At 35.7% G+C, this 19,361-nt stretch overlaps 1 pseudogene; it reads right to left on the bottom strand.

The window, feature by feature from the left end:
* Positions 1-1,546: 1,546 nt before the first annotated feature.
* Positions 1,547-2,555, bottom strand: LOC105530323 (annotated as a pseudogene).
* Between the last annotated feature and the right edge of the window lie 16,806 nt (positions 2,556-19,361).

Raw genomic sequence — 19,361 nt, 5'->3', positions numbered from 1 at the left:
GACAGGATCTCATTCTTTTTCATGGCTGTATAGTACTTCATTGTGTGTATGTACCACATTTTCTTTATCCATTTGTCTACTGATGGACACTTAGATTGCTTCCAAATTGTGACTATTGTAAATAGTTCTTCAATAAACATAGAAATGTAGATATCTCTGGAATATTTTGATTTATCTTCTTTTGGGTACATACCTAGAAGTGTGATTGCTGGATCTTATGGTAGCTTTATTTTTAGATTTTTGAGGAAGCTCCAAAGTGTTCTCTGTAGTGGTTGTACTAATTGACATTTTCACCAACAGTGTTTGAGGGTTCCATTTTCCTCATATCAACTCCAACATTTGTTATTACCTGTCTTTTGGATATAAGCCATTTTAACTGGGTGAGATAATATCTCACTGTAGTTTCAATTTGCATTTCTCTCATGATCAATGATATTGAGCACCTTTTCATACACTTGTTTATCATTTGTATGTCTTCTTTTAAGAAATGTCTATTCATAACTTTTGTCTATTTTTTATTGGATTATTAGATTTTTCCTATAAAATTGTTTGAGCTCCTTACACATTCTGGTTGTTAGTCCCTTGTCAGATGGGTAGTTTGCAAATATTTTCTCCCATTTTATGGGTTGTCTCTTCACTTTGTTGATTGTTCTCTTTGCTATGTGGAAGCTTTTTAGCTTAATGTGATTCCATTTGTCCATTTTTGCTTTGGTTGCCTGTGCTTATAGGGTATTAGTCAATAAATCTTTGCTCCAGACCAATGTCCTGGAGAATTTTCTCAATGTTTTCTTGTAGTAGTTTCACTTTGAAGTCTTAAATTTAAGCCTTTAATTCATTTTCATTTGATTTTTGTATATGGTGAGACATAGGGGTCTAGTTTCATTCTTCTGCTTATGGATGCACAGTTTTCACAAAACCATTTATTGAAGAAATTGTCTTTTCCTCAGTGTACGTTTTTGGCACCTTTATTTAAAATGAATTCACTGTAGGTTTGTGGCTTCGTTTCTGAGTTCTCTATTCTATTCCATTGGTCTCTGTGTCTGTTTTTGTGCCAGTACCACGCTGTTTGGGTTAATATAGTTCTGTAGTATAATTTGAAATTAGGTAATGTGATTCCTCCAGTTTTGTTCTTTGTCTCAGAATAGCTTTGTCTATTCTGAGTTGTTTGTGGTTTCATTTAAATTTTGGGATTTTTTTTATATTTGTGTGAAGAATATCATTGGTATTTTGATAAGGATTGCATTGATTCTGTAGATTGTTTTGGGTGGTATGGACATTTTAACAATATTGATTCTTCCAATCCATTGACATGGAATATCTTTTCATTTTTTGTGTGTCTTCAATGTCTTTCATGAGTGTTTTATTATTTACTTATTTATTATTATCATTTTTAAATCACTTGACAGTTTATTTAATGCAAAGTAAGATTTAGCATCTTTGACTTCATTGTACACAGCTGAAGTGGGAGCCCGGGGAGGGGAAGACTGCATGGTTTTCCTTGACCAGGGAGGTGTGCACCCTGCAGTCCTGTCACGTTGTGGGAACATCAGCCCATGTTCTGTTGGTTGCCATTGACCCTAGGATGGATGTCCTTACAGTCATCCCATTCCCAAGCCCTGTAGAGTGTTTATTTCGTCACTCTCTTCCTCCTTTTCTTCTTGATTTTCCTGTTGCTGAGTTGCTTTTCTGAATTCCTCTGATGTTGCCATGGCTATTTCCTGATTTGGTAACACTCCATTCCATATTTCCAATGTTGTTCATAACAGTCAGTCACCATCATAGTTGCCAGACTTGAATAACCAGCTCCAAATACTTTGGCTTGGACATGTTCCTGGTGAGAATGAAGGGTTTCACTGGAGGCCTCTCCAGGTGAGATGTGTTAGAAATTGAGGGCTCTCTTGAAGAGTCTCTTTCTCTTAGGATCTTTATTTCCTGGTCAATGCTCTCAATCTCTTCTAAGCTGATACCAAACCAATTCTGAAGGTGAAGAACATAATATTCACGAACACGTCCATCATCTGATTGACCACTTTCTGCAGTAGATTTCATTGCAGACAACCTATGCTCCAACTCCTTCTTCTGCTTGTATCTCTCTAGTTTAGCCTGTCTTTGAGATGCCATAGAAATGAGGCTAGGATAAGCCATGGAGGAATTAGCAGTGTGATTTTCAGCTGAGTTGTTCTCAGTTTGGGGCAGCTAAAACTCTGCCACATGAGAGTAATGGCACTGAGTAAAGTAGTTTATAAAGTGTTTTGGAGCCTGCTGCAAATGATCTAGACGCTTGCTGGGGTCGACTTGCTTCATGGTGAGGGCACCAACAGGCACTTCAGGTCGGTGGAAGCAATCTCTTACAAATCTTCATTTTGGATGAATGAGTCAAGCTTTGGTAACATTTTGGCAGCCTTCTCAAGGAGGTCCAGGCCCTTGAACACCTTCTCCTGGACTATCCAGGAACTGACAGGTTCAGTAGCTACTTCTACTTCATCCAGAAGCTGTTTGTCAATTTTGAACAGCTTAGGGAGCCACGGCAGCCGTAGCTTGTCTTCAGCAGCCATCTTGGGGAGGGAGCCGTGAGTGTGTTATAGTTTTTATTATAGAGATCTTTCACTTCTTTGGTTAATTTAATTCCTAGGCATTTACTTTTATTTGTGGTTATTGTAAATAAGATTACTTCTTTATTTCTTTTTCAGATTGTTCAATGTGGGGATGTAGAAATGCTACTTATTTTTGTATGTTGATTTTGTACCCTGTAACTTTACTGAATTTGTTAATTAGTTCTAATAGCTTTTCAGGGGAGTCTTCTGTTTTTCCCAAATATAGGATCATATCATCTGCAAACAAAGATAACTTGATTTCTCCTTTTCCAGTTTGGACGTCTTTTATTTATTTCTCTTATCTGATTGCTCTAGCTAGAACTTCCAATAATATGTTTAATACAGTAATGATAATGGGCCTCCTTGTCATGTTCCAGATCTTAGGGGAAAGGCTTTCGGTTAGTCTGTTATATATGGTTTTTATTGTGTTGAAGTAGGTTCCTTCTATGCCTTGTTTTTCTGAGGGTTTTTTTTTTTTTTTTTAATCGTGAAGGGATGTTGAATTTCATCATGAAGGGATGTTAAATTCACTCCTCCTCTATTTTTCAGAATAGTTTGAATAGGATTGATATTAGTTCTTCTTGAAATGGTTGGGCAATGAAGCCATCGGGTCCCAGGCTTTGCTTTCCTGGGAGACTTTATTATGGCTTTAATCTTGTTACTTGTTATTGGTGCTTTCAGGTTCTGGATTTCTTCATGGATCAATCTTGGTAAGTCGTATATATCTAAGAATTTATTCATTTCCTCTAGATTTTCCAATCTATCAGCATCCAGTTGCTCATAGTAAAAAGCAGAATAATTCGTAATCATCATATCAGCAATGTTTCGAAAATAAATATTCAGAAATGGATTTCTAGAGAAGACAGGAAGATACTTAGAAATACCTTTAAATTAAAAGTTAATAATTGGTTTTCTATATAATTAAATCCACTGAACCGAACTTAAAATGTTTCTACTGGCTCATTGTGCTTTTAAGTTGCCTTAAGTTACCTTTCAAGATGAGTAACTGGTGAATTGTTCTAACACAATTAGCTTCACTTAATTACAATAACATTGATACAAAAGGGTAAAAAGTCAAGAAAAACAAAGTGATTTCACTAAGGTGCAAATAAAATTGTGTGTATCGTGTATGCATGTACATTTATATGTAATTGATATACACATTTAAAAATATTCAATTAATACAGGTTTCAAAATATATAAAGAGAAAAATACATAAAGTACAAGTCAATGCCCTGTTTTAATCCAGTTTCACAGTGAGAATTGCTCACTTGTATCTTTGGAGATTCAGGGAAAAAAGTTTCTCAACACACAGATTTACAGTAGAAACGATTCTGAAAAAATATTAATCCTAAAACAGTAAGTCCACATTGCCAGTCATAAGTTTTTTTCTTCCACCCGAGATCCATAGTAGAAAAGGAAAACAGGCATAACTCCATTCATACTTTATTTAAGCACTTATCCATTGCTAATTTCCTTAGATTTGAGCCTCAGAAAATCTGGAGATAGAGTAAAATTTGCATAAATAGGGTGATAATATTTGCCACTAAGGTACAATAATATTTCTTGGACTCCTTGAAATCAAGGTCAGTTATAATTATTGCACTATTTCTACTATAAGGCTTGCGTCTTTACTGACATTAAAGGGTATATGAGTTCCTTACTGTAAGACTGCACAGTGCAAAGATTATATAAACAAATGTAAATCACCACGAAAATCTAGTTCATTCCACTTTTACCACACACCATTTTACAGTTCTAAATATCAATAATCTTCAAAATGTGTGACCCACGGCCTCATTAAGCATAAGAAACCTTGGCACCTTGGCACTCTTATTTTCAGACTCAATAATCAATGCTGCCCATATTCTTTCATGGCCCCTCTAACATGACTTTCTTCATCTGAATTTACACAAGAGTAAAGGGAGTTTGCTCAAAACTCAGGCAAAGTAACTGAAAAACTTTCAAAGCAATTCCAGGATTTAATGTGCATTGAGAAAACATTTCTCTATAGAGACAAAAACTAAAAATACACATTAGAATATGTATGACCGCCACGTTCTCTGGTTCTATCTCACTGCCAAACAGCAGGATACATAGAAGGAAATACAGACACTCTGCATAAACATATGTTAATGTTTGCCAAGAAATTTTCTTTTTTATTATTATACTTTAAGTTCTAGGGTACATGTGCACAATGTGCAGGTTTGTTACGTATGTATACATGTGCTGTATTGGTTTGCTGCACCCATTAACTCATCATTTACATGAGGTATTTCTCCTAATGTTATCCTTCCCCCCTCCCCACCACCCCATGACAGCCCCCGGTGTGTGATGTTCCCTACCCTACGTCAAGTGTTCTCGTTGTTAAATTCCCATCTATGAGGGAGAACATGCAGTGTTTGGTTTTCTGTCCTTGTGATACTTTGCTCAGAATGATGGTTTCTAGCTTCATCTATGTCCCTACACAGGACATGAACTCATCCTTTTTTATGGCTGCATACTATTCCATGGTGTATATGTGCCACATTTCCTTAATCCAGTCTATCATTGATGGACATTTGGGTTGGTTCCAAGTCTTTGCTATTGTGAATAGTGCCATAATAAACATATGTGTGCATGTGTCTTTATAGCAGCATGATTTGTAATCCTTTGGGTATATACCCAGTAATGGGATGGCTGGGTCAAATGGTATTTCTAGTTCTAGATCCTTGAGGAATCACCACACTGTCTTCCACAATGGTTGAACTAGTTTACACTCCCACCAACAGTGTAAAAGTGTTCCTATTTCTCCACATCCTCTCCAGCACCTGTTGTTTCCTGACTTTTTAATGATTGCCATTCTTAACTGGTGTGAGATGGTATCTCATTGTGGTTTTGATTTGCATTTCTCTGCTAACTAGTGATGATGAGCATTTTTTCATGTGTCTGTTGCTTGCCAACAAATTTTCTTTTTTTTTTTTTATTATTATACTTTGAGTTCTAGGGTACATGTGCATAACGTGCAGGTTTGTTACATATGTATACTTGTGCCATGTTGGTGTGCTGCACCCGTCAACTCGTCAGCACCCATCAACTCTTCATTTACATCAGGTATAACTCCCAATGCAATCCCTCCCCCGTCCCGCTTCCCCATGATAGGCCCCAGTGTGTGATGTTCCCCTTCCCGAGTCCAAGTGATCTCAATAAGAGCTATTTATGACAAACCCACAGTCATAATGAATGGGCCAACAAAGTTTCAAAATGAAATAAGGCATATCCTAGAAAACTTCTTCAAGTAAATATCTCCCTTGTAGAAGACTTTTTGGTATTCAATACCCAGTGTTCCAGTACATTTTTTTATATCTTACCAAAATGTTATTTAGCAAATATTTATATAAGAACATTCTGTATTTAAATCTGCAAAATGCAATACAAATATTTATCACAAAATGATTTTAAAAAAAAACCTAACTCATTTATTCTTTTGAGAAATGTCTATTCTAATCATTTTCCCATCTTTTGATTGGATTATTAGATTTTTCCTATAGAGTTGTTTGAGCTCCTTATATATTCTGGTTATTAATCCCTTGTCAGATGGGTATTGAGCTACCATATGATCCAGCACTCCCACTGCTGGGTATATACCCAAAAGAAAGGAAGTCAGTATATTGAAGAGATAATCTGCTCTCCTATGTTTGTTGCAACATTGTTAACAATAGCTAAGATTTGGAAGCAATCTAAGTGGCCATCAATAGAAAAGTAGATAAAGAAATGTGGTACACATACACAATAGAGTGCTATTCAGCCATAAAAAAGAATGAGATCCAGCCACTTGCAACAGCATGGATGAAACTGGAAATCATTATAAGTAAAATAAGCCAGGTACAGAGAAACAAGCATTGCATGTTGTCACTTATTAGTGGGATCTAAAAATCAAAACAGTTTAACTCACGGACAGAGAACACAGAAGGATGGCTACCAGGGGCTAGGAAGGATAGTGGGAGGTGGTGAAGAGGTAGGGATAATTAATGGGTACAACAAAATAAAAAGAATGAGTAAGACCTACTGTCTGATAGCACAACAGAGTGACTATAGTCAATAATAACTATACATTTTAAAATAAATTAAAGAGTGTAATTGGATGTTTGCAAGTCCATGGATAAATTCTTGGAAGAATGGATACCCCATTCTTAACAATGTATTTATTTCACATTTTGATGACTGTATCGAAACATATCATGTACCTCATAATTAGATATACCTATTATGTACCCACAACAATTAAAAAGTAAAAAAGTAAAAAGCACTTCAAATTATATTCTAAATACCATTGATCATAAGATACGATTACACCTAGACATTTTGACAAAGATCACTGGGTGCCAAGGATAAGTGCCTCTTATATATTAGTGAATCTGAGGCACTATTGTTTCATAATCAGTGGATGGAATTCTCAGCCATAGTGGGCTTGTCCTGACTGTATTTCCGCAGGCTACATTTTTAAAGAGGGCATCAGAGGGAGTCATTATTTCTGTTCTTGATAAAGAGACTAATTGTGAACTTATTTTTTCTTTTTATCAGTACCGGTGACAGGCATTTGCTGAGACATAGTGACAGGTGTAAAGTTGACCTCTTTCTTATATAGCCTTTGTTTCTTCCTAGTGTTTTATGGATTCCTAAAAAGTTAACGAAAGCTAAAGGAATCTGTGAAAAAGGAAGCAAACAGAGTAAAGAGAAAAAAAGAAAGATTAACAAACCATATTCATTGGTAACAGAAATAATTTGTGGATTGTTTCTATCATAACCACTATTTATTAAAGTTTTAGTTTATTTAAAAGTAAATTTAAGTAAAATTTAAAACTCTCCCATCACATAGTTCATGCTGTAATGTTATAATGAAAGTATTGCAGATGATCCAATGGATTTGAAGTTTCTATTAGGGATTGGAGAAAACTAATTTAAATTTTGAATAATGATTATAAGTAATTCCCAATTTAAATTTATAATCCACCCTTTAAAATTTAGAAACAATACTAATACTTTATGATAAAACTTCACTCTACGATATACCTATTTATATTTTACTTACTATGCTAGAGATAATTTATGTAACACTTCACACACTATTTTGGTGACAGATCTGCATCGTGCCAAGTGAACAATGAAATAAAGGGTTACGTAAGTCAAAATCTCAACTGTCCTGCTGCTCTATGTACTAGCAGCATGGCTAGGCAAGTTGTGTTATTGCTCAGTCTCTTCATTTGCTCAATTGTTGTGATATTAATAGGGCCTACTGCATAGGGTAATTTTGGTTGAAAATGTAGAGTAGTTCATACTATAAAAGTCATACTGCACTTTGGGAGGCCGAGGCGGGTGGATCACGAGGTCAGGAGATCGAGACTATCCTGGCTAACATGGTGAAACCCCGTCTCTACTAAAAATGCAAAAAACTAGCCGGGCGTGGTGGCGGCCGCCTGTAGTCTCAGCTACTTGGGAGGCTGAGGCGGGAGAATGGCGTGAACCCGGGAGGCGGAGCTTGCAGTGAGCCGAGATCACGCCACTGCACTCCAGCCTGGGTGACAGAGCGAGACGCCGTCTCAAAAAAAAAAAAAAAAAAAAAAAAAGTCATACTGAAAAAGGCTTTCTATCCAAGTAAATACTGCTTTTTAACTGTTTTAACCCAATTGTCCTTGTCTATGGAATCCACTACATAATATAACCGACCTTACAGAGTTGTGAGGATTAAACATACGCGTGGATGTTGTTTTTAGCTCAAAATCTGCATCAGAATGAATTCTTAATAAATGTGATCTTTTATTTTTATTATCATTGTGAAAATCCAGGGTGCTCGACTTTTCATTTTCACACAGATTGAAAAGCCCTTTCTACAGACATCTGGACTCAGAAATAAGCCATGGCTGGCTTTTGCTGTGTGAGGGAACGAACAATCCCCAGGGTCAGATCCTGACACAGAAATGTCATGGGGAACTTCAATCAACAGCAAACCACCTTAACCCACAAGGACAGGAAAACGCTGTAAAAGATAGATGAGACCACTGAAATAAACAAACAAAACAAAAGTAAAACAAAACTAGTATGTCATCATGGTAGTAAACTTTTAAGAACACAGTTATTATTACTTTTTAGTCTCTCTAGCCTATTCACTGATTAAATATATTTGCCTCCAAGCACTAGGCTCTGCTCTTGCCTCAAGAAAATTATATACCTCTTTTCCCTAAAAAAGCTTTATTTTGATCCAAGATGTATATATTTCCTCAGGCTACATTTTAAAAGAGGGCATCAGAGGGAGTCATTATTTCTGTTCTTGATAAAGAGGCTAATTGTGAACTTACCTTTTTTTCTATCAGTACCTGGTGACAGGCATTTGCTGAGACATAGTGACAGGTGTAAGTTGACCTCTACAAAATTGTAACCTAGTTTCTGCCCATATAATAACTTACAGGCATCAAATAAAAATGTATTCTATGAAAGCCTAACTTCAGATTATTTCAACTTTAAAAAACATATAGTTAATAATGTACTTAAATTATAAATATTTATCATGACTAACTGTGTGCAATACTTAATCTTTAATTTAGAAAGCAGAGCATATTGTGAAAGAGCTATTGTAACAAGCAGTGGATAAGAGAATGAACATATCTGTCCCAACTCTGATCTTGATTTGTTGTATGACTTTGAATATAACATGCTTCCTTGTGTTTATGCATTCTACAGATAGCTTCTCTTCTATAAAATTAGATTACCTGGATAGATGAATAATTAGATCCCTTTTAATTCTGGCATTTTTGTGATTTGGTGAAGCTGGGCACCAGAGAACAGTTAGCACGATTCCTAGCTGCAATGGGTAAGTATTAAGGCTATACTACATGCCAAGCACTCTACCAAAAACTTGAGTTGAAAATATGTGGATTGGGCAGCAGAAAAAGTATACTCTGAGTTCTGTGTGTGTGTGTGTGTGTGTGTGTGCTCTGGAAGATGTACCTAGGCATTCCCTGAGTCGTGCACAAGGTTTAGCATTATTGGTTGGAGTGGAATTCACATTGTTGATTGAATGAATGAACATTGGAAAATTCCTTAAATTGTCAGTTCCAAGAAAAGTAGCTTTAAGAGGAATTATCAGAGGTAAAACAACACATGGAACAGAACTTTGGGCCTAACTTTTCAGGGCAAATGCAAAATAAAAAAGCACAAGTTACAATAGTAAAAGTAGCCTTTGAAACAGAGGCTGTTGTCAAGGATGAGAGAAGCTCTTATGAGTACATGACAAAGACTTTCAGTCACTTTCCACGCCTTTTAAAGTTCACTGCCATTAACATATGATCCTTAGGTTGTATAGACGCATGCAATTCTTATTTCTGAGGAAACAAGCTTTAAGTCTCTTGTTAATGTCTCAATTCCTTGATCATTGACATTGTGACACTCTTTGACATTAAAGTTGTCACCCTCTGAGTCAAAGCAGGACAGATTTCCTGTCTACAGTACAGGGCAACACTGTTGCCTGTACTTTGAGACTACCACACAATTCATCATGAATACTGTCAGAAAGGCACACTATGCCCAGGCCCAAAAGCCTTAGGCAATGATTTGGGTTTGGTTCAGCAGGCCAGATGCAGTTCTGCACGCTTGAGGCTCTTCCTAGGGCACAGGGACATTCTAAGAGATTTTTAAATCTTACAGAATTTAGAGCTCAGAGGGCACCAATCGCTATTCATTCAATTTCTTTATCAGGAGAATTAAAAGTTGAAGCTAAGAGAGATTTAATATTAACTCAAGGTCACATGGCTAATTACTGGAAGAAGACTTGAGTAAAGACGTAATTCTTAACTTCTCATTTCAAAATTATTTGCAATACAGCCCCATATTAATAAGCAAGACGTTTTTGGTCAGGCGCGGTGGCTCATGCCTGTAATCCCAGCACTTTGGGAGGCCAAGGCGGGCGGATCACCAGGTCAGGAGATGGAGACCATCCTGGCTAAGACGGTGAAACCCCGTCTCTACTGAAAAAATACAAAAAATTAGCCGGGTGTGGTGGGAGGCGCCTGTAGTCCCAGCTACTTGAGGCAGGAGAATGGCGTGAACCCGGGAGGCGGAGCTTGCAGTGAGCCGAGATCGCGCCACTGCACTCCAGCCTGGGCGACAGAGCAAGACTCCGTCTCAAAAAAAAAAAAAAAAAAAAGTAAGATTTTTTTGTTTTTTTTTTTGTTTTTTTCTGGAGATGGGTGGAGCATACAAGCACAGTTTAAAACCAGATGATCTACAAAACGGCAAAAGAATCATAAACTCCATTTCACTTCTAACTCTCTTTGGTTTCCAAGGCTCTTTCTAGGACACACAGCAACCATCATAAACCCATTTTGTTAAAACTAGATTTCAAATACTGAGGAGAACTGTAGAGCGGGCCATGGGACAGTTGTACTTCCTGTAATGTCTGCTGGAGGGTCACATTTGTTAGTAAGAGATTTTGAAGGAAACACGCTCCAGCTGCATGCCAGGCTCATACTATGGTTATATAGAGGTAATGAGCAAAGTATGAAAAGCTGCAGTCGGGAAACCTGTTTAAGGACAGAATCATTGTCTTTAAAAGATATCAGATGTTGGCAACAAACTGAATGATCAGGGCCATGATACCTGGAAGATTAGAGGCAAGTCTAAATTTAAAATACTATAAACTAAAGAGAAGTAAAGTAAAATACAACTACTAATCTACAAGAAGAAGGGATTGAAATGAGTCTTGCCTGTATGTTTAGACTTAACTCTCAGTACTTCATATGCTACATTTCATTCACACTGTGTGATTTCTCAAACATTCTCATTCATGTGGTCCTTAGAACACATGATTCTCTCTTCTGGTATATTCTTTCCAGGTTTACAACCTATTCCACTAACAGTTATTCATCGTTTAGAATGAAGCTCAGATTTTGTCTCCTTTAAGTAGAGTGATTATATTTTATTCAAACAAGGACAACTTGAAGTGAGAAGGATATGCTGTTGATAACCACATATTATAAGAGGTATAAATAGTATAACCAGTTCTGTTCTGGGGACACTAGTGGGTGAGGACACTTTTGTCTAAAGTCCCTCTTAGCACTATAGATTATAGGTAGTAGTTATCTCAATTCTGATTAAAAATCTTTCTCAACAAATAAACCTTTATAAGTCAACTTATTTTTAAATGTTCATAATGTTATTCTGATTCTAGTCAGATACGTTCAATGTGAGAGTTTTTATTATCTTTTTACAAAGCTACAGCTTTTCATTTAAGAGAAAAAAAAAAAACCTTACATTTAATTTGATTGTACATTCTTCAAAGTGTAGAAAGTATTAAACAAAGATTATGTAAATCCTGTGTATAAGAAAAAAAAACTCATTGTCAATAAAAAACACTGAAAACTAAAATGTAAGACAAAAAAAAAATGAATCCTCTTCTAAATTTTCTCTTCATTGTCAATCCTGAAGGGTAGATGTTTGATCACAATTTAGTCTAAAATTTTCATTAAGCTCTATTCATTTGAAAACAACTCTTTAGTGTCCTTAACTGAAGGGAACTATGCTTGGCAGGTGACATAAAGAAGAGTGAACCAGCCATTTGTGTTCTAGATAGACATGCCTTATGTGTCAGCAAATCAAATTCTTCATGGGACAATAAAGGGTGTATATATATATTTCCCTTATCTTCCAGCACATCTCTTAATCTTTAAATAATCTGCTGTGAATCTCCTGACAATTATGACAAGTGAAATTTCAGTTTTCCCATTGGGGCTGGCATTTTGTTTTGAAAATAGTGACGAGCAACATATGATTGTCAGAGGAAATAAAAGGAAAATATTTCTATTCTATCCATGGGCAAACATATATAGATTTATACAATAAATTATACTACACAGTATAATTTTTAAAACTATCTGATTTTGTAGGACAGGACATCTGCTCTTTTCAATCAATGAAATCTTTTAACTGTTGGAGCTGATTGAATTCCATTGAGCTGATAGAAAAGCAGATTTTTTATATTATGGGTAGTTATTCTACAATAAATCATCACAATCACCTGCAATAACAAAAACAATCCAAATATGAAAAGAATTTTAGCCATAATTTGTTGAATGTTCACTATGAGCTACATTTATTCTTATTTTAAAAATCCCTAAAGCGTAGTAGTGTAGTCCTGAAGGCACAGGGTGATTAAATAATATTTCTGAGGTTTCACGTAGCTGGTAAGTAAATAAATACAAATATAAAAAATAGTAATAAAAAATAGTTACAATAATAAAACAATGGAAATACTGGCTGTAATTTGTGTAATCTTTCCCTTGAGCTAGCTATCATTAATCTATACTTACAAAAAACCATTCAGGGTAAATTGCACAGTTCCAATTATCCAGATGAAAAACTGAGAGATAGAGAGAGTGAATAACTAACACGCTAGTAAGTATATAATAATAATAAAAACAGCAATGATGACAATTATTAAAAGCTTGAACAATTGATAAGTCCTTCCTAGCACTATGGGTAGACTAAATAGTTTTCAAAAATGTAGTTGAAGGTGCTGTATTTACTCTCCTCTTTCTTTTCTCTCTATGAAAGCCACGCACCATAGGTTCTTCTAGTAGGTCATCTTGGCCTCCTTGCTAATCAACCTAAATGTTCATCAATGACAAACTGGATAAAGAAAATCGGTGCATATACACCATGGAATACTATGCAGCCATGAAAAATAAAAAGCTCATGTCCTTTGCAGGGACATAGGTGGAGCTATTGCCATTATCCTTAGCAAACTAACTCAGGAACAGAAAAGTAAATACCACATGTACTCACTTATCAGTGGGAGCTAAATGATGAGAACACATGGACACATGGAGGGGAACAATTACACACTGGGGCCTCCCAGAGGGTGGAGGGTAGGTCAAGGGAGAGGATCAGGAAAAATAACTAACAGATACGGGAACAACACACAGTGGGGCCTACCAGAGAGTAGAGAGTCGGAGGTGGGAGAGGATCAGGAAAAATAACTAATGGGTATTAGGCTTAATACCTGGGTGATGAAATAATGTGTACAACAAACCCCCTTACACACATTTACCTATCTAACAAACCTGAACTCCTGCAAATGCACCCCTGAATGTAAAATAAAAATTAAAAAAAATCAGTCATTATTCATTAGAAAAATCCCGAGGTATTATTATTTCTCTTAAAATGATAACAAATTGAAGCACAGACTGGCATGTCTAAATCAAAGGCTCATGATGTCAATCATTATACTAGAAGGCCTCAATCATAAGAGGATAATATGTTGTTCAAAAGATAAAATAATAGTAGTAAAAATCTCAGGTTTTCAGATAAATCTGCAGATTTTATTTTAAGCATTGAAATAGTATATCTGCCCCAATTATACTAAACCTTGGCTAGCTAATTGGCTAGTTTCACCATGGAAGAGCTTTTGAGTCTTCATATTGAGCATCTATTTAAAGATTATTAACACGGAAAAGCGATCTTGCACCTAGAGCCTTTTTTCATGCAGTCTATTCACAAGCATGCCAGTACATCAAAACTCCTTGTCATCCCTCTCCCCAAAAAAGCCCAGATTTAAATTGATCTATTTGACAACTAATGTATATGGTCCTTAGTACATCAACAAAGTTATTTACACCAAACTGAATTGAGAGATCTTCATTCCTATGAATTTATTTCCTAAAGATCATAGTATATGCAAAACCTGCACACATGACCTTTTCATGTATCTATATATTATCCTTAATGGGTTGCCTATTAAAACAGTCTGAATGCACAAATGGCTCCTTTTGACCACCAAACCATCCCAGGGGGAGGATTTCGGCAAGAAAAGAGGGACAGAGTGTGTGAGAGGGAGAGAGAGAGTATGTGTGAGAAAGAAAGAAAAAAAAAAAGAAGAGCGAGAGAAAGGAGATAATCCTCAAAGAAAAAGTCTCTATGGAGAAGGTAATACTTTCTATTACTTAGTGAATTAAAAATTCAAACAATTTATGAAATAAAAGAAATAATTTTTTATCCTTCCTCTTCTTAACAGGATACCCATAATGTTAATCAGATTCCTCAATTATTCAGAATACTATTGTATACTATCAAAATGTCCTTAAGTATATACATATCTTTTGTATATGCACCATTTATTGATTCCATAAATGTTTATTAAGTATCCAACGGGTGACATATATTTTTAGATATAATCAAGTATATCCCCTAACTACCTTCAAGTTGTTTTAGTTTTGTCGAATATGCAAAAACAACTAATGATAACATGATAAAGAACATTGGTACAAAATGAAAAGAGATCAGCTGGTAGAAAGAAGTGAAACAGGCAAGAGTTCACGTATGGATTTTAATTGCTTTATTATTTCCCTTCCAGACTACAAACCTCTTGAGAACAAGCTTCATGATAGAATTGCCATTTTGTCCTTCAACAGGTCTCCACACAAAGTTTTCCTCACAGTAAACACTCTGCATATCTGCTAAATAACTACATAAACTAGAAAGTAACTATGATTTGCCTTCAACTATGGTAGCTTCACTGAAAACACAACATTTCGACAGAAATTGTATACTCTTCAGAACAGCTCTATGTGTGTAAGAAGAAAATTGCTCCATAATTAGAAAAACTGTTCCCTACTCGCTCTTCAAGAATATGATGACCAAAATTGACATTTTCCTAACCTGTAACTACATTCTAGATTGAGGAAAGTAAAATAATAGTGTTTGTTATAACCCTTCACACGCTGTGTGGTTTTTTAAATCATGTAGAAGACTTACTTTGACTTTTAAAGACAAAAATGAACAAATAAAAAATAAGTTGAAAAAAATCAACCAAACTTCCTCTGAGGTAGCAAATATGAAATGAAACTGGCAAATATAAAAATGTATTGGCAACTTTAAAATTTGAAAAACATAACCATGAATCATATTTGATTTTTATAAAGAATTGCATTTGATCTTGTTACCATCATAATAGGGCCTTAGGGTCTTTGAAACTTCACTTTGATAAATTTAATAAAGGGGAAAGGTACATTGAAGAGGAAAAAATATAGCAAAATACACACATACACACTCAGAATGTCTGTCTACATGACTAAAATCATTTTTTAGTGAAACTGAAACAATATTTGCAGATATTAAAGTAAGATACAGCATGCATCATAGGAAGTAATACAAATCAGCAATATCATGTGATAAAGAAAGTTATTGAGATATACACACATATAATGGAAGGATGAAGATGTGTGTGTGTGTGTGTGTGTGTGTGTGTATACATAACTGCAATGGGAGAAGAACTCGTGCTAAGACAGACAAGCTATTGCCACTTCCCCTGTGACATCTGCTTTCACAAGGATACATGGTGAATTTCATGAGCTGCCATTAGGAGACAATACTGTAAGTTTTGAGCTGTTTCACTCTCAATATATAACTTATATGAATTACAATTAAGGTGGGAACAAAAGCATAAAGTGTTTCTCAGTCTTCAAGCCTTGCTCAATATCTTAAGAATTATTAACTGTCTTATAATTTATAATATTCCTACCAAAGACTAGAAAAAAACTAATCCCCAATGTCGCCAAAAAGAAAGAAAACATTCTTATTCTATATAGTCACTTTCAATTATATGGGGAGTAAAAGTTGGAAACACAGAATTTCACAGAGCAAGTAAGAAGTCAGGCTGGATCTGAAGACCTTGACTGTGAGTGAGCACATTTTAATTATTCTTCTCCAAAACATCAGATGTTTTTGTTGTCGGGAGGGCATATTTTCATTCACGAAAGGAATGTCACCAGCCTAGGTCTGAAAATGTAGTGTGACAAAATCCAATTCTTGCTTTATATAGGTTGTTTTGGCATCAGTGATAAGAACTGAACTAGAATAAGGATAAAAACGGTTGACAAGAAGTTTCTGCCATCATCCAGGTGACATGATGATGACTGACCAGGGGCCAGTGGTGGAAGTGATGAGGAGCAGTCCAATGTTGGATATGATCTGAAGGCAGATCCTAGGGAATGAGCCTACTGGATAATAAATGTGAGAAAACCAAGAAAGAGTCAAGAGTGCTCCCAAATATTGATTGATTGATTTTTGTCTGATCAGGTGGATAAAGGAAATTGCCTTTAATGATCTGGGATGTGGACATAGTATTGTGAGGTGGGAAGGGTAATGAATTATTCCATTTTAAATGTGACTTTAAAATATCCAATTTAATATGTAAGTTGGAAATTTGGGGAGAGATGTGAGCCAGAGGTTTACACTGGCATGATGAGAAGACAGTACTAATGTTAACATTTGGGTAGAGAGAGGGCCCAGGAGATGAAACAATACTCGCAAAGCCCATGGAACAGAGAATGTGAGCTAATATCAGATCCATTTCTTTTTCCTCTTGGCTTCCCATTTCCATGAAATTTCCTGGCTTCCCCTTGAAGCTTTGTATGACTGAATTATAGCTGATGTGCCATTCCTAAGCCTGGGGCAAATAAGTTTCTTCTGTGCGATTCTTCTTGTCCCTTCACCCTCTACCAACTTGATAACAGAAATGCACAGTGACGTTGGAAATCATGTGTTGAAGATGGTTGTGGAAGACATTGCTGGTGCTCCCTATATACAGTTTCTACTTCTCTATATACGTAGAAAACTGTTTCCAAGAGTCCCTTTTCCAGTTGTGGTAAAAGTGATACTGGTTACTTCTAGACTGAAGAATTTAATTGCTAGTGACTTACCTCTACTTCATTGACCAAAGAGGCTACATGTTTAAGCTGTACCTGCAAGATGGTGAAGGTTTCTTCAGATTTGGCCTCATGAAGATAATTTTCGACAGCGAGGGGCTCAGCCTTATGATAGACTTCATGTAGAATAGGAACCTTTGCTGTGTAAAATCAGATTTTTGTGGTTGTTTGTTACCATGGCATAATCTAACACATACTGAATAAAAGAAGAGTGGCACTATAAGCTAGAAGACCTAGTGTAGTGAATTCCAAAAAGAGAGATTTTGCTATTACAATAATATATTATTTGAAATTATAAGCTTCACAATTCTGTGGTTTTCTCTGAAATTATGAATAAAATTTAGAAAAACAATTTTTAACCTATATAAATTATGAGAATGAAGAAAATATTTTAATAGAATCTAATTTTGGTTTGGTAACTTAAGTTCAAATTTGGGCAAATAGGCAAAACATTAAGCCCTGAATATGTACTAACTATCTCTATGTTTTTATCCATAATAACTATGTTTCTTATAAACTAGAATGAGGATTAAATTGGATGATTCATGTAATGCACTTAGTACCATGCTGGATATGTGGTTGGTTTTCAATGAAGCTAAGTATTATTCTTAGTTTTTAAGTGGTAAAATGTATTTATATTAGGAATAGAATATTTCAGAAGTAAATTATATATAGTTATTTTCTGAATCTTATTTCTAGTATTACTTAGTTTAGTTCCATAAACCAGATTAATAGTCAATGGTTAATGTAAATTCCAAATTGGTTAGCACTTGTTTAGTGAGAATATTCTACCAACATTCAGGTAAATGGCCTCATTATGAAAACGTGAAGTGTATTACTCAGAGTGAAGACTCATAGAATAAAGTAAGGAGATTTCTTCATGGCTATTTCCCAGGGTTAATTTATGTATAATTCTGTTCAGAATCAGAGAACTCTTACAGATGAACTTCTAAGGATATCATTTCCCATTTGATGATTATGGGGAATTGAGGACATCTTGGACTTAATCTAATCCACTGAGGTTATTCTGAAAAACCCACAGCCCAGAAAGATTGAACAAATTACCCAACATTCCTAAATTTTTAGATGAGAATCTCAAGACTGGACTGGAATTCAAGTTTTTATTCCATTCTTCCATAATTTCCAGTTTGCATACGTCTCCTAACTGGCCAGGTAGTAGGTTAAAAAGAAAAGGACATGAGTGTGTTTTGCTTTGTTAGAGCCATCAAGTTAAAATAGTATGTCTTAGACCTTGGGATCCTATTTATTTCTCAAAAGTTAGTATCTTCTGCAATGTTTGGAAAATAGTGCAAATTAGCTAAATGTCAAATCAATGGCATAAGCAGCACTACTCTTCTATAGGGCAAGCATACTTCAACCTTCGGTCCTGAGATGAAACATGTTCAGATAGTCTCAAGATAACTCACACTTCCATGTATAGCTGCTCTATCAAAGTCTAACAAGGGAATACCACTTTTATGGATAATCACTGAGTGGTAACTGAGACACGTTTTTAAAACTTCATATTGAGGCCAGGCACAGTGGCTCATGCCTGTAATCCTAGCCTTTGGGAGACCAAAGCGGGCGGATCACGAGGTCAAGAGATCAAGACCATCCTGGCTAACATAGTGAAACCCCGTCTCTACTAAAAATACAAAAATTAGCCAGACATGGTGGTGCATGCCTGTAGTCCAAGCTACTCTAGAGGCTGAGGCAAGAGAATCACTTGAATCCGGGAGACGGAGGTAAAACATTTCAATATTGATACCAATATCTTCCATATTTTGTGTGAGAAAAGTTTTGTCACATGCTAGTCACCCAGCGGCACTTGTAAGAAGGTACATGAAGTATTTTGTTTCAATGTTGCATAATTGAAAGGACAACATTCCAAGATAACAGCTATTCACGTAAGTATTTATTTTAGCTTGGAAAAAGGGAGAAATCACTGGTTTCAATAGTTGAAAATTCTACTTACTGCTAAATGCAGGTGCTCAAATGAGGCTATTAGAATTATCTTTTTCTACTTTTCTCC

This window comes from Mandrillus leucophaeus, unplaced genomic scaffold (assembly GCF_000951045.1).
Source record: "Mandrillus leucophaeus isolate KB7577 unplaced genomic scaffold, Mleu.le_1.0 Scaffold810, whole genome shotgun sequence".
Lineage (NCBI taxonomy): Eukaryota > Metazoa > Chordata > Mammalia > Primates > Cercopithecidae > Mandrillus > Mandrillus leucophaeus.
The sequence above is the reverse complement of the archived record's forward strand: the minus strand, read 5'-3'. Positions and strand labels throughout refer to the sequence as shown.